This window comes from Gymnodraco acuticeps, unplaced genomic scaffold (assembly GCF_902827175.1).
Source record: "Gymnodraco acuticeps unplaced genomic scaffold, fGymAcu1.1, whole genome shotgun sequence".
NCBI lineage: Eukaryota > Metazoa > Chordata > Actinopteri > Perciformes > Bathydraconidae > Gymnodraco > Gymnodraco acuticeps.
This window is the reverse complement of record NW_022989876.1, coordinates 429,495-446,996: the sequence shown is the minus strand read 5'-3', so window position 1 is coordinate 446,996 and position 17,502 is coordinate 429,495. Positions and strand designations below refer to the sequence as shown.

Below are 17,502 nucleotides of genomic sequence, written 5' to 3'. Positions count from 1 at the left end.
TCCATCTCGTGCACGCACAAATGTATCTCGTGCCCTCATTGGGCGTGCATTGTGCGTTCATGTGTGTTGGAGGAGGTGCTTTGTAAGGAAGTCTGAAGGAAGGGGCGGATTCTTTTCGGCTGTGTACTTTCAAATGTTAGTGCACTCGAGCCGGTTTCTGAAACTTACCTACCCCACCTTTAACAGATCATTGATGCAATAACATTTTGACTCAATTTGCCTGACTTGACACATGGAATAAAACATGGGCGTAGGAAGCATCCTCAATGTGGGTGAGACAATTTAACAGGGGGTGTGGGCAGGTGGTGGACCTCAGATTCTTCTCCTCCTCTAGGGGGGTCCGGGGGCAATTTTCCCCGGGAAGATTTTTTTTTAAATGTTGAAGTTAAATGCATCAATCTGGTGCACTTTGAGAGCAAAATTAGGGACTAAATCTATGGCAGTCAGTAGGGGCTTGGACTGTGAGCCGTTGGGTCGCCGGTTCAAGTCCCCGACCAGACCTACATTTGGAGTGTGTACTTCTACTTGGAGAGGTCCCAGTTCACCTCCTGCCCTGCCGTGGTGCCCTTGAGCAAGGCACCGGACATCCCCCTTCCCCCCTCACTCCCATTGCTCCCCGGGCGCTGTACAATAGCTGCCCACTGCTCCTAGTACTAGACTCCTGGTACTAGGATGGGTTAAAAGCAGAGAACTGGGTGCTGTGTGCTCTGTGCTCTGCATGTGTGACCATTAAAGAGGGTTTCCTCCCTCCCAATTCTTCTTCTTCTTCTTCTTCTTCTTCTTCTTCTTCTTCTTCTTCTTCTTCTTCTTCTTCTTCTTCTTCTTCTTCTACACCCATATAAAACAGAACTGTAAACAGATTTGCATTTTCTTTCAACATTTATTTGAACAGCAAGTGGAGGAAAAAGTGACTGCACCCAAAACAATAAACCTGCTAGCTAACTAGCCTAAACTCAGTAACAGAATGTGGGCAACACGTTCTTCTCCACAGCCGCGCGACCTCTGAGTCAGACGTCACTTCCCCCTTTTCTATCCTACGGGTACAGCCGTACAGCCACTCCCCCTGAACCCCGTTTCCCTGCTTCAATAACGTCTTTCCAGAAGTCTTTTTTTTTTGCCTGAGGTGATCAAACCTTAAAATGCTGGATGTGTCAGCTTGAAATGAGATTCCTCAGATGTTAAAAAAAGATCTGGAGGATGGAGAAAGGCACGGCAGCAGCAGCAGCAGCCAGGAAGTCCCATTTAACTGAATCAGCAGAGCTGTTTACATGGAGCACAGCTAGAGAGGAGCGACGGCGCTGAGCTACAAAAACCAACAAGACGGAGTGACAGAGATCTAATTTAATCAGAGGAAAGATGGATCTGAAAACCATTGATTTGCAGCTTTTTGCGTTTCTGCATTAAAGTTCAACACAGAAACTCACCTTAGGTTTAAGGGATGTGTGCAATGCTTAAAGTCGATAAAAACTACTGTAAATTAATTTGGGTTAGCCAATATCCAACCAAGGTATCACCTGAATCTCCTCTAGAGCAGTGTTTCTCAAACTTTTTCATACCAAGGACCACTTAACCAATAAAAAAACACTCGCGGACCACCTAACTCCACAAATATCCAAAAACACATCGTTTTTTACAAATCGCCTGAAAATGATACAAACAAGTGGCCACATGTGTGATGAAGGTATTTATCTGGGCTATATCATGCAATCGAAAGTGAAACTTAAGCTCGTTCCATTGCGAAGATATTCCCGCCAGAGTGCGAAAAACTTTTATTTATTTATTTATTTCAAATGTGAAATGTTACCAATATACTCACGGACCACTAGGGGGCGCTCACGGACCACCAGTGGTCCGCGGACCACACTTTGAGAAGCACTGCTCTAGAGCACCGTTTAACCAATCAACTCTCAGAGGGGCGTGGCCAGCAGCAGCTCATTAGCATTTGAAGCTACAGACACAGGTTGCGGTCGGATAGTTTAAAAATCAGCTCCTAAGTTCTAACCCTATCTCCTATTCCTTGACCTCTGAGTGAAACGTCACGGGGTTAAGGGATAGTGGATAGGAGAATTCAAAAGGACTTAGGAGACGAGACTGCGGTACTTTAGAGAATCCGAATGCACTTTCACTATCCGACGTGTTTATCATGCGCCAGCGGACGTCATTGTGTGCGTCTGCTGCTGTGGGGAAACTATGGAAACTACAGTTTTCTATACAGCGGACTACAACATGGATGTTTAATAAGAACGAGGGACTCATCTAGAGACTCTGCACCGTGCTCTGATGCTGTTGCTTTATGAACGTGGACAACAGAGAAACATATTCTTCATGACCAAAGTTGGAATTGAAAATAAAAAAGGAAAGTGAAACTTATGCTCGTCACCCTCTCCCTCCGGTCCACATTAATACAAATGATCCCAATACGTATGATTGTATGAACTATGAAAATATCTTAAAATCAATACAGATGTATTTATTATAAACGTTAGTCCTTACCATCTATCACTGTGTATATCACCATTCAAACATCTTTTAAAAGTTGAACAAACCCCACACAGCTCAGTAAAGACTGTGAGATGTTGACTTTATTTGATCATTTCAGTCAAAACTAACGTTCATATTTCTCTTTTTGATTATAATACTGATGAACGTTCAGAAAAAAGCACTTTGGCAACTTACCACATACGTTTTAAAATTCTTAATAAGCACCGTAACTTTCATGATATCATTTCTCCGTCATAATCGTTTGTTTCCGAACGGCCGACTGTTGTGTGACGTCAAATGCTGCGGCTGCAATGCATTGTGGGGCAGAATGTTCTCCTCTCCTTTCGGTTAGGGAGGTCCAGTGGTTCCTAAACTAAAGGAGGTTATAAAGGAAGTTTGAAACCTCCTTTCCTATCATCTAGAGAATTGGAACGGCACTTATCATGGCTGCCACTGAGGGACTTCCGGGTCATTTCACTCCGTTAGGAAGGTTCCTAAGCTAAATGGACTATTCGACTGCAGCCACAGACTCAGCACTTTTGAAACAGGGCTGAAACAGAGGGGATTATGGGTAATGCTGCAATGATCTGTTTGGTGTTTCAGCCAAACACTTCAGAGACGTGTTTTGTGTATATCTGAGACCTATAATATATTGTTGCAAAAGAGTATAATAGGGGACCTTTAAAAGTATATATTTTTAAAAGAATGTACTTAAGTAAAACCTACTTTTTACTGCTCAGACATTTAACAATTTTACTTTGCAGGTTCATATTATTAGAGAACACTGAAGGTGAAAAGTAGAGAACATTGTCTCTGTAGGTCTTATGACTTGACAGCAGGGATGTGTTTCTGCAGGAGCTAAAGATCTCTTCCTGTTTGAGAGTCGGAGCAGCACTGCTGACCCGCTGCCTTCTCCTGTCTCTTTTATTGCACGGTGGCAGAAACTGCAATGAAGCAGAAAGGGACGGAGCATCCCGAATTTAAAGGCCGAGAGCCTCAGTGTGATACAGCCTGCCGGGGCGGGGGGGATTAAATGACTGCTTGTTTAATTGTTACGTGATATACAAGAGGAAGACAATCTTAAATCCAAAGTGTCAAATCAACTCACACATCAAGTCATCATTTGTAACCTGGGTCAATATCACTATAATTAGTCTAGTCATCTAAAAAAGGTAATTATTTAAGATTCCTCTATTGTTGGTGTGGAAGATTTTCTATATAGGCAAACAGATGAGGGTCTCACTGCAGAGCTCCAAGCTCAGGCCCATAAAGGGTCTCACGGAAGAGGTAGGCCTGAGCCTGGAGCTCTGAAGGAAGCAACGAACAATATGTTTTACGTCAGAGGAAATAATCTGCTAATTTGGTTAGCAAAATATAAATCGAAACAAAGCTATTAGCATATTTAACACTGGTGATGCTGTTCTAACATTAACGTTACATTTGCCAATCTTTACGATTACGTAAGACAAGCCAAGAGAAACCTTTATTGAGCTCCATAGGGAAATTAAAGCAAAACAGTATGATTGAAACACAGGATAGGACAGGTACGCACAAGGTTAATCGAAAATAAAGAACGCATGTAATGTGAAAAATGTACTTAAATGATAAATATAAATGTTTATGTGCAAGTTCAAGTCCAAAGTAGGTACGGTTATAACTAACCTGACATGTTACAGTAATGTCTAAATATTAAGGTTGTTTAGATTTCCTTGTAAATGGTGTCAGTGTTGTGGCATGGAGGTGAAACAGTCTATTAAATATATGCCTACTATAGGCTGCTTCAATTATTAACGTTAAGCTTGACAAGTTAGTAGTGTGTCTGAACCTAAAGCAGGACACGATCCACAGCACTTATATTCCAACATCCAGCAACATTAATATTAATTGGAGACATGTGCATATCTCTTTTTAGCTCTGTCTCCACCAACTTCTGACGGAAATATTTGGCTCCATAGAAGCTTAATACATTACGTCCACCTGCTAACAAGCCAACTAGCTGTCTAACTTTGTTTCTTTGTGCTGGGAATAAAGTGTGTGGCCAGTTTTTAGAGCTTTTTGCATAAAACTGCTGCTACAGCCAAAACCAACGCTACAAGAGCTGTGAGAGTGAAGCAAAACAGAAAAAGGTTACGGCAAGAAAACTCAAACATAAACTGAAAACATTGTCTGTAAAGTACCACGAGTCCACGACCCTTTGTTAATATAAGATTCAGCAGCTTTAAATGTTAATCTTACTGTAGTTTGTTGCAGAGAATACAAAATATGCCCCGTTAAATAACAGTTGCCATTATTGAACCTTTCAGCCCAACCTTAGTATTAATATGAAATTGTGTTTCTGTTGAGCCTGCAAATCCAATGCTATCTCTTCTTTTGGCTCAGTTTTGGTCTCCAGCTAATCCGGTGAAAGTATATTTAGCTGCAAAATGCTACATCGTGTCCACCTGGTAGCTAGGTGGCTAACTTTGTTTGGTTCTGGGAATCTAATGCACAGTTGTAGTGTCACTTTGTTTAAGCCAAAAACAACACTATTAAAGCTGTAAGAGAGAACGAAAACAGCAAAGGTACTGCCCAAGAATCTAAGACAGGGGTGTCAAACTCAAGGCCCGGGGGCCAAATCCGGCCGTGACTTCATTCTTGTGGCCCCGCAAGAGCTCTGAAAGAATATAATATGTTTATTATACGATTACATGCCGATCTACAGAAACACGATGTCCATAAACTACATGTCCCACAATGCATCTCAAATATGCCTTTTAACTCAGAATTTCCCTTTTTTTTCAAAATGTCACTTCTTTTTTTGGACATGAGAGGGAGAGGGAGGAGAGAAAGAGACATTCTCACTGAGGAGACTTGCAATGATTTCCCCTAGACTTCTGCTTTCAGACGTAGTTCATTATGAAGTTATTACCCTATCTGATAATAATCCAATGCAGAGGCAATAATGTAATATAATACATTATTTTATATATGTTATATATTTATGCATATTTATATAGTCTTAAAGTTACAACCGGCCCTTTGAGTGCAACCATAATGCCGATGTGGCCCTGATCTAAGACAATGAGCTACACTAACTGTCTATGAACCACATTATACATTTTTAATATACAAACCATTACAGCAGCTGAGAGATAGTGTCCTTTAACACTTAAGACCCTTGTGTCTCCATGTGTAAATGTTTGATAGAATGGAGGTGATGAAAAGAAGAGTGAATCTGCTCAGTCCGCCGACTCTGGATAAACAGAGCTACGACAAAATGGCAAATACCCATAAATCCCAGAGCAAACCAACAGAGTGACACAGATGACTTTAAAGATACGAAGGCCATACAGTTACACTTCCTGATGTGTCCCATTAGACAGAAACTGCAGCAGCTAAAAAACATGTTGTAAACTGTAGCTCATTTCCGGGCCTCCCAAAAGACACATTAGATATTCACGCTTTCCTTAGAAGTAATTTAAAAGCATTAAAAAATCATGTGATACATTTCTAACTTTTGCATTTAAAATTAAAACCTCTCCTTAAGGCCTTAATATTGCAACTGGTACCAATACTACTTCCTCTACTGCTACTTGTATTAGTAATACAACTTAAAGCAATACCAGACTGAATGTAATAACACTAATAATACTGCTACCAATAACTACCACCCATATTAAAGTACTACCACTTCAAATAGCCTAGCTTAATCTTAAGCTAGCAGGAAGAGGTGCAGTGTGGTTACTTTAAACTTTAAAACGGTCATTTTAGGGATGAGCTATTCATTGTCAACATTACAGAAAAGGGCAGTAAGAATAATACATAAAGCTGATTCAACACCAACAGACTGTTTTTTAAGTCAGGACTCTTGAAACTCAAAGAGATAGCTGAGCTGCAGACATTATTAGCAACAAGCAGAATGTTACCAGTGTATTTACAACAGTTTGTTTTTGGATCAGACAAGGACACAGAAGGACATTTAATTTTAAGCATCCTTATGCAAGGACTACTCTTAAAGGTGGGGTAGGTAAGTTTGAGAAACAGGCTCGAGATACACTTTTTGTTATATTCCATGGAATGCTCTTAACATCCCGATAGCAATGAATATCCAGAGATGGGGACTCGAGTTTGTGACTCGGACTCGAGTCGCACTTAAATCGCACATATGCCCCTTTCACACCAGCGCTTTTTCAGCTCCGGCTCGGAGCTGGAGCCTGAAAAGCGCCGGTTTTTCCTGTTCACACCGCAGCAGCGCCGGCTCTTAGCTCCGGAATCGGGTTCACTTCCAGCTCCAAAAAATTGTCGGTCTAGAGGCAAGAGCTTCGGAGCTAAGAGGTGGCGTCGCTTACGTCTCTCTTACGTCGAGGCGTGCAGGAAACTAAACCCTCCTCCCCCGAACATGGGTCGACTGTCATGCCTGCCTACAAGCAGTAGTGCTTATAAACACACTTTATAAAGTCAGGCAACACTAACCAGGCTTCGCGTGATTCTGTTTATTTGTACCTTACTTTGACCATCCGTTCATTGTTATTGATCATTGTGGAGAGAGGCAGACGTTTTGTTTTGTATTATAGCAGCTATCGGATGGAATCAATACATGGGCTGCACAGGTTGTCGTGTCCGACTATCACAAGTAGAATCATTATACAAATACGCCGGTAAAATGTGCCTGTAGAAAACGGTTTATGCCACAATAGGATAGCAATAGCAAGTAGTCAGTTTAGCTTCGGTTGCTATGCTAACATCACCCATTTTATACCAGAGAAACTTTCATAACAGCGTTGTGATGCCAAACAGCGTCAATTCAGACGGACACACATTCACTTAGGCTAAGGGGAACTGGGGATATGTATCAGCTGCTTGTGTGAGTCGGACAGTGAATACTTTAGAGCGGGCCGCAGCAGTGTGAGCTAACCGGGAGCTAACGGAGGAGAATAAACTCCAAGAGCAGCCAACACTGCTGCGGTCGGTAAATGCTGCAGAAACACATTAATAAACAATGAACCACGGCACTCTGGAGCAAAGAATAAGGTTGGAGAAGTCGTTATTCAATTTAATCTGGCTTCGTGTGATTAAAAGCAACACGATCATCGACCCGACGCAGTTCCCCGTTGTTGTGAGCGCCGTAATGCCGTTGGGGAGCAAATCAGCGATACAAACGGTGACGTCATGACGCAGCAGCGGCAGCACCAGTCGGGCGCTGGGCGGTGTGAACAGAGCGGGAGCAGAAAAGGGAAACCGGAGCTGAACCAGAAAAGCTCTAGCTCGGAGCTAGAAAGGGAAAAGCGCTGGTGTGAAAGCCGCAACAGAGACTTCAGACTTGACTTGGACTCCTGCTCAAAAGACTTTGGACTCGACTTGGACTCGTGTTTTGGGACTCGTGAACAATCATTGTGTTTTCTATTTTTGGCGTATTAAAGGTGGGGTAGGTAAATTTGAGAAACCGGCTCGAGATCACTAGAATTTGAAAATTCACAACCGGAGAAAATCTGCCACTTCCTTACAGAGCCCCTCCTCCAACACACACGAACGCGCACATGACCAATGAGGGCACGAGATACGTTTGTGCCCCGATGGGAGGCTGACAGGCAGGTAGGCCATCCAGTTATTTTAACCGGGCCGGCTATCGGGATGTTAAGAGCATTCCATGGAATATAACAAAAAGTGTATCTCGAGCCGGTTTCTCAAACTTACCTACCCCACCTTTAACATTAACATTAACATCATGGTAACACCATGGCGACCGGCGGCACACCTGCAGCTGTACCGCTTGTAATTAGGTTCAACTATAAAAACTTCGAACAAAACGCCGGCGGCACCAACAAAAGGAGCGCACACTGCAAAGTCTGCAATATTAAAATCAAGGATGCTGGTGCAACAACGTCAAATTTCATCAGGCACTTGAAAACTCACCCGGAGAGGTCAGACACATTAACGCATATGGACGGTTAGCAAACATGTTTAGCTCAGCATCACCTATGTAATGTTAACTTAGCTTGCTACTAGCTTTGTAACTGAATATTTGAAAAGATGAGTGAATGTTTGCTTGTCACACTTGTTTGCGTTGAGTGGCGTTGACATCCAACTCTTGACATGACATAAAAAAGGTCGGTAACGTTAATCATTACGTTCCGCTGCCACCATCTACTGGCTAACGTTAAACGTAGAAAAATACATAGTTACATACATAAATACATCTGTCGGTTTATAGGCAGGTTACAGGTTTATTGTTGACCACGTAACGTTAATGTTACAGGTTTATCAGGTTACCATTACACTGGGTTTGAGTGAGAGGATAGAGGAATATGTTTATTTATAGTAGACTTAAAATATGTAATTAGAGACTGTGTAATTAAACAATACGGTTGCAGAGGTCAAATTTTAACATTTTTGTCCACTGGCCAAATGGCTAGCCTAGTGAATGTTGAAATGTTACCAGCCACTCAATAGATTGCCATTGTTATTTTTGGCTGGTGCGTGCAACATACAGTACCAGCCACTTGCATGATTTACCAGCATTTGGCTGGTAAATGGTGTTAATGATAGATATCTCTTTTGGAACAGGTCACGTTTTAATATCACCAGTTCAGTATATTTCAGATAATATTGCAGCAATAGTTTTTTAGTTGCAAATGGCACAGAACAAATGTTTACTTTGAAGTACTTTTAACACAGTTTCCCTGCGGGGGATTAATAAAGTATTTGTGATACTGATATCTGATTCTGAAGTGTTTTGCTTCTAAGTTGTTTGCATTTAGCTAAAGTGTGATGTTTTTCCTCACATTGCATTGCAATAGCCTGTTTAAAGTGATCATATAACAAACAACTAATCAGTACTGATACTGTATGCTAATAGATATAGGAGTGATAATAATACAGTCAATGCTTTGAATTTCTTAGATATAGCTGTGCAGTATTCTTAACAGACTGGATAGCAGCAGACAATAGAAGGCTTATTACAACCAGAAGAGACATGAGACTTTTATTTTTTAGAGACTTGAGACTTGACTTGGACTCGTGACCAAAGACTTGAGACTTGATCAAGTCTCACCCCACAAAGACTTGAGACTTGACTTGGACTCGTGACCAAAGACTTGAGACTTGACTTGTACTTGCAAAAAAAAGACTTTTGAACATCTCTGCGAATATCTTAAGTGCTTTGACAAAAAATCCATAACAATATTTCATCTGTGGAAGCCGTGGCGCTGTAAAAAGCACGACCAATCATCTGAGCCGGCCCGGCTAAAGTAACTGGATGGCCTACCTGCCTGTCAGCCTTCCATCTGTGCACAAACTTATCTCGTGCCCTCATTGGTCATGTGCGCGTTCGTGTGTGTTGGAGGAGGGGCTCTGTAAGGAAGTCTGAAGGAAGTGGCAGATTTCTTCCGGTTGTGTACTTTCAAATTCTAGCGCACTGGAGCTGGTTTCTCCAAAAGACCCCACCTTTAAGCAAATGTGTATTTCGGTGGTTGGTGTAAAATTGTGGAATTCTCAACAGAAGGATCTAAAGAATTGTATATGTATTTTTCAGTTGAAGAAATTGTATAAAATAAGAAAAATGGGACTATATGAAGCAGAATGTGAATAAGTTTATGTACTCTGGTCCAGCATTGCTAAATATTGTTGATGTCTTTGATGTTATTCTTTATTTGCAGGTCCCATTGTTATTATTATTATTATTATCATTATTATTATGCGCCGCTTTCCACCTTCTTCTCCAGTAGGACTCAGATGAGGGTGTTGCACTTTTCCTTTTCCTTATACATGTGATGATGTTGTTTTGTTTCTTTCCGTTGACCGTCAAGTGGGAAATAAGTATTTTGTGTTTCTCTTAGTATCCTAAGATACTGTTATGTTTGGCTGTGAAAAAAAAAGAGTATGAAGGGCAGGCCATCTATTTCTATGTATTTTGTTTTCTTTAGAAAGGGGCAGGTCATATAAGACTTGTTTCTTCTCCCTGCTCCTTTTCGCTCAATGGTGTGTTTGTAGAGACATGTTTTGTTGGCAATTATTGTACATTGGGTTTTGCGTACCAAATAAAAATGAAATGACATTTTAGGATCAAGTCATGTTTTATTTACTGCATTTACACCAAACCACAATGCTTTCTGGGTGCTTTTACAACTTGTATTATTAAGTGTCCTCTTTCTAGATATGAATGCCACACTGCTAAAGCTAACAGGAAGCGGTTAGGTTTGGTGCACTTCTAACATGAACATTGCCTTTTTGTGGGTGAACTATTTCCCTAACAACAAGGTCATGTTGTATGAAACCACAATGTGTGATGGGTGCATTTACACCTTGCATTATTAAGTGTCCTCTTTCCAGCTTATGCTACCTTTACCACAAAGCCAAAGCTAGCAGGAAGAGGTGCAGTTTAGTGACTTTAAAATGTATAATGGTCAGTTTAGGGGTGAGCTATTCCTTTAAGGGTCAAGTCATGTTGTATTTACTGCCTTTACAACAGACCACAATGCATTGTGGATGCAGCATGGCATTAGTATGTTGTCCCTTCTCCTCATAGATCACATGCTAAAGTCAGTTGTAAATGGGGTCTTATTCCTGGAGAAGTTCAGTAAAAGGTGGAGCCTACATTTCCCATAATGCAAATCCATAATGTGCATTTTGAGTATGTATTGCTGGTAAATAGTCGTTACAAATCGTACATTTGTTCATCTCTTTTCCCGGGAGGAATAATGCCCATTTTGCTAAAATGCTAGAAATCCACGTTTGATTGATTGATTGGGAAACCATTTAAGAGACAGAATAGAAGTCAGGTAAAGCTAATTAAAATGATGACATCTAATCTCTCAGACAGGACTTTCAGGTGTGCGAGGGTTTTTTGTATTTTAGATATTGATTTCCCATCACAGCACAGAGTGAATTGTCAGCGAATGCAGAGTGAACGATTCCCTTTTGTCCCTGTGTACCAACATTAGAGCCGTGACCCTTAAATTACCAGCTACACAAAACAATTTGCATACTAATTACTCGTTAAAGGCTTGTATTTTGCAGTGTAGAAGGGGGACTGTCGCCGGAGTTTAATCAAGTCTGCTCAGCTGCCACCTAAAAGAATTAAAAATAAACCGAAAAGACAAAATAAACTTTAGAGTCATATTGAAACTGACTTTTCTAAGTTAAGGGTAAAGTTCAGCTCTGACAGATTCCAATTAATCCAACACTGAAATCACTTACTCTCCACGACACAACTTTGCACCACTTTCTCTTAAGGAAAGTTGATCAAATCTTACAAAATACTGAACTTAATATCTCAATATTTTAAATGCATGGCTGTTGAGGATGTCATGCAGCACTATCATCAGGAAGTACAGGAATATTTAAGCCATGTCAAAATTGTAAAATTACACTAGAAGTCCAAAAATATATCAATATCTATATGTGAATATTCATGCTTAAATGTATGAATGTATATCTTCTAAGCTAATGAAGCAGACCAACACAGAGACATGTATAAAAGGGGATGGACTGTTGATAAGTATTTCAAAGTCGAAAAAGCTGTACTTTAAATAATTTTACCTTAATTGTGTTCATGTAGAAATATGTAAAGCCAGACTTAAAATATGATATTTTGAAGAGAATTTGCCAACAAACAAATCTGTGTCTCACTTGTTTTATTTTAATATGAATCTAAATATCTTTCTCTTCTGGAGATTAAAGAAGCTATTTCAAAATATCTACCCATTACTTTGGGAGATTAGATTTATTTTTTGTGCATTTTTTGACCATTTTCTGAAATGTCATGAACCAAACGATTAACCAATTATCTGATAAAAAATAATAGCCATTTCAGGCTCTGACTCTAGCTGATTCCCACCTCTCAGATAGTGGATTTTAATGAGAAAAGCCACATTGATGTCAGAGTGCTGCATGTCTCAGTGAGCAGCAGCCTGCTGCAGACAGACAGCTCAGATCTCCTTCCCTTTTCCTATTTTGGGAAGAGGCTCTTGTTTAAAGAGGATATCTGAGATGTGCGTAAACATGGACTCAGCAGACACACAGCTGTTGCTAATTAATCATCAGAAGGCAGTTTTAAGCTCACTATATACCGAAGTCAGTGCAACCTGACGGGGGAATCCCTGCTGGAGCACCCATAGGCCTGAAACACAACTTATAGGGTGCATACAGGCCTATAAGCACTCAGTATACTTTCTCCAGAATCTACAAATAAATACACAAGAAAAAGCCAAATATGCATATTAAAAACAGGAAATCTAGCCAATCAGAAGCGTCTCTGACAGCCGGTGTGTGATTCCTGCGTTGACACACGCCAATTATTTAATGGCACACCCATTATAGAGACGGTATCACGAATCCATTGCAGCCCGATGCAATGGATCATATCTGCACAGAGATGAGGGGCAAATTAATGCTCACAAAATGCATCTAACCTGTCACACATGAAGCCAGAAAGCCTGCCGGTGTTGCATCACAGATTATCTCACACCACTGAGCTCGCATCATGCATTTACCTGGTTTCTATTCCGGGGAGTTTATGTAGAAATAGCTCCTGAACGCCCCCTTTATTTGTATTATTTCTCCTCAGTGTGATCTCGCAGTTCGGAGCTGCTGAAGCCCCCGGTGCTCTGGAGCCGCGGTCTGGTCCTCATGCAGCGGCTGCTCCCCCCTCGGTGCTCGGATGAAAAGCGTCCAGAGGTGATGGTTCTCCTCCACAGATCCTCCACAGATCCTCCCTGTCTGACTGACCGGGTCGCAGAGCTGTCAGTGTCGGGGAGGGGGAGGATGGGTGAGTGGGAGGAGAGTGGGGGGGGGGTCGGTATTTTAAGATTAGAGATGGATCTCCAGGTCCTCTCCTTCCTCCTGCAAACCGCGAATCAGCGCTCCTCCTCCCCCTCTCTGTGTGATGTCTCTCCGGTGAAGGCACTGCCGTGAAGCTCCCGGTGTTCCCACAGAAATCCCTTCACATAAACCACCGTCAGCTGAGCGTTAAGTTTCCCCGGTGTGTCCGCGGCTCTGTGGGCACCAGCAGCAGCGCGTCTCCTCCTCCTGACGCTTTATCCACAAATCCTCCTCCTCCGATAATAATAATAATAAGAGTTATTAATAACAGGCTTGTTCTCAATGGAGGTGTGAAATGGTTGCGTCCTTCAGTCCTCCGCCCCCTATTTCTGTTTTTAAATCACACCAGACTCGGTTAGGCGCGCAACGACGTCACCATGAGCCGAAGAATGAAGCTGCAGCATTATGGGATGCAGGCAGCGTGCAGCGGCCAATAAAAGACACGTAAAAATCCGGGAAAATGCATTTTCTTGTCAGTCATTTACTACAATGTATATGCACTGCATCTATCAGCAGGCAAATACAAATCATGGGTTCACTAATTCAAATCAAAATATTTTTTTCTAAGATGTACAAATTCTGGGGGAAAGAATCGTCCTTCTGAAAAAGTCAAATTCTGAAAAAATAAATAAATCTAAAGTCTGAAGAACATTCAAAATTCTGATGAAAGTCAAACTCTGAACAAAAGTAAAAATTAAATAAAAAGTCAGAATTCAGAAAAATATTAAAATGTCAAAATTCCGGAAAAAAGGCAAAATTCTTATTTAGAATTATTGTAAAAGCTGAACAAAAGTCAAAATTCTGGAAATATACGGAAGAGGATTAAAGCCACACGTAAAATATTGTATTTTTGAGGACTCAATTTTGAGGGGAAAAAAATTCTGGAAAAAAAAGTCTAAATTCTGATTTAAAAAAATAATAATTTCAAAAAATTCCGACTAAAGTGAAAATGTTGAAAAAAGTCTAAATTCAATTTTTTTTTCCTCATAAAAGTCAAAATCATCTATTTCAAGTATTCTGAAAAAAGTGAATAAATCATGAAAAAGTGAAAATTATGAAAAAAGTGAATTGATCATTGCAGCTAATTGTTAATAAATGTTGAATTATTATTTATCCAGAAAACAACATCATGTAAGACTTGAAACAGCTACGAGGTTCTTGGCTTTTGCAAGACACACACACCATCACATGTGCACATATTTTTGCAGCATGGGCTCCATTTTTCTTTTGGGATGGAGCTTTTATGAAGATCGGGGGTAAAATAAAATCAATTGGATTTGATTTTAATTACACAGTCCGGCTCTGTGCTGCAGTCTTATTATCCTGTCCAGATTTCCACGCTTGTTAAATTCAAATTCAAAAACAATCTCCCAAATGGACATCCCATGTAATGCTGTGATTAGCATGGAGAATATCGTTGGAGGGTTTTAATGAAGTTTTCTTATCTCTGCAGGAAGGACGGGGACGGGGACGGGACGGGACGGGGACGGGGACGGGGGGGGGACGGGTGCACCTGCAGCCGGAGCGCAGAGAGGGATTGGAAATAAATGCTCTCTTCAAAGTCATGCATGTGTTCAGTGCAGATTAATGGATTCAAGTAAATACACCAAAGTGAGACAAACTGAGAGTAAAACATCCACTTCCAGTTATTGTCCTGCTTTAAAGGGGCCCTATTCTGCTCATTCACACACACACACCAAAACACACACACACACACACACACACACACACACATCCACTTCCACGTATCCTCCTGCTTTAAAGGGGCCCTATGCTGCTCATTCACACACACACACACACACCAAAACTAAAACACACACACCAAAACAAACACACACCAAAACACAAACACACACCTACACACACTCCCATAGACAGGAAGTATCCCTGCAGTCTTCAGAGTGTAAATCCTGATGTGAGGTGACTCCTCACCTTTCTCCGTTCACAGCTTCACTTTTCATTACGGAGTGTCATGAGTGGACGTCGTCGCCCAGGCGTGATGTCCGTGTTTGATCCCCCCCCCCTTTTTTCTCTCACCATCAGGGTCACAGCGTCTCCAGTTTAATCACCACTGAAGCTCTGTCAACTCCAGCTTACAGAATCATTAGCATGTGCACAGTGCAGCACGGAGAGGAATACAGATCTCAGCGCAACATCGACACTTTTCTCTGCTTCTACACGCCAGGTATTTCTACTGATCCAGAAACGGGTGTTAGTGCATGTAAATGGTCTGCAAAGGCTAACATCCGTGTGTTCCCTCCAGAGCGAGTTTGTCTCCCACACAGCTTGTGTTAACCACAGACCTTCATTCAGGCTAACAACTTCAAACATTTTTTTTTTTAAAACAACATTGACTTCAGAGCAGGCAGTGCTACAATGCTGACTCATTCCCAGGTGGACTCATTCCTGCAGCTCATGCAGATAGAAAGGATTGTGTGCTGAACTCTGTAGAAAGTGCACAGAGTGAAGCCTCTTCTGCAGCTGAGCACAGGGTCAGTGGGGCGGAAGAGATCCTGCAGTGCATGATGGGTACGAGAGGGAGACCCACACTCACTCCCTCCTGGAGAGAGACGAAGAAGAATCAGACGTGGGGGGAGGAAGATTACATATACAGGGGGGGGGGGGGTCAACTTGTACGAGGTTCTTGGCTTTTGCAGGATGCTTGCACCCCACACACACACACACACACACACACACACCATCACATGTGCCCTATAGCCACGTCTCCATGGCAACGTGTGGATGTGGTGGAAGTGACGGCGGCGGTGTGTGTTCAGTCCGGCTCATTATGAGGAATGATGTACAACAGCCCCCCCCCCCAACACACACACACACACACACACACACACACACACACACACACACACACACACACACACACACACACACACACACACACACACACACACACACACACACACACACACACACACACACACACACACACACACACACACACACACACACACACACACACACACACACACACACACACACACACTGCTGCCGAGTCTCCGTCTATTTATAGACAGGAAATAAGAGAGAGCTTCTTTCATAACGATGACATTAGAAAGCTGCAGCTTCTGTTCTTCTGCATGTTGAATCGTTGGGTGTGAGGACCGTGTGTCTGCAGGTAAACATCAGGCCACACCGAGAGTATTAGTATGGTAGTATGTATATTAAATTGGGAAGTAACTAAGTACATTTACTCAAGTTCAAGTTTGAGATACTTGTACTTTACTCGAGTATTTCCATTTTATGCTACTGTGTACTTTTCCTCCACTACATGTATTTAATCCCTTTAGTTACTTCACAGATGTGGATGAATGATGTGAAATATAATCAAGTGTTGAATCAGACTTTAGTTCCACCTGGAGTAAATCCACCAGCTACCCTGCAGTATACAAAGTCATTCAGACTAGCTGCACCTTTACCAGCTTTGAGAACACTTTCATGATCAATCATTATAAAACACATCATATATATTATTCTGAAATGGACCAATCTGCACAACGACTACTTTTACTGTCGCTACTTTCACTATATTTTGATGAGAATACTTTTCTACTTTTACTTGAGGAACATTTTGAATGCAGGACTTTTACTGTAACAGAGTATTCCTACACTCTGGTACTTCTACTTTTACTCAAGTACAAGACCTGAGTACTTCTACTTTTACTAAAGTACAAGATCTGAGTACTTCTACTTTTACTCAAGTACAAGATCTGAGTACTTCTACTTTTACTCAAGTACAATATCTCAGTACTTCTACTTTTACTAAAGTACAATATCTCAGTACTTCTTCCACCTCTGATTAAATGTTTGTAGTGGTTGCATTACTGGAATATTGTACATTTTACATCCCACATTTATTTGAACAGCTTTAGTTTAAAGATTCTCTCTCTTTTTGATCCATTTCTATAAAAACCTGTCTGAAAATGAGCTGATCAGATTTTGGCTACTTTATGATGTCATAACGATGTTTTGTCTTGTGTAACCATTAGCCAATCAGCTACCAAGGTAACCCCCCCCCCCCTTATCACCTGAATCTCCTCCTAGAGCACCATTGTGTTCTTTGTAACCAAATCTCTCTCAGAGGGGCGTGGGGAGGGGCTCCTTATTTTCATCTAAAGTAACAGACAGAGAATCAGCACTTTGGAAACAGGGCTGAAACAGAGGGGATTATGGGTAATGCTGCAATGATCTGTTTGGTGTTTCAGCCAA

General features: G+C 41.4%; 1 protein-coding gene across 2 annotated transcripts in view; it reads right to left on the bottom strand.

Moving 5' to 3' along the window:
* Positions 1–13,941, bottom strand: part of slc8a3 (solute carrier family 8 member 3) — a 203,148-nt gene extending 189,207 nt beyond the window's left edge. Inside the window, exon 1 of one of the 2 annotated variants that reach the window (XM_034197873.1) lies at positions 12,951–13,941. The gene's annotated coding sequence lies outside the window, so the exon portion shown is untranslated. The remainder of the gene's footprint in view (positions 1–12,950) is intronic. The other variant, XM_034197865.1, reaches the window with a different exon arrangement.
* Between the last annotated feature and the right edge of the window lie 3,561 nt (positions 13,942–17,502).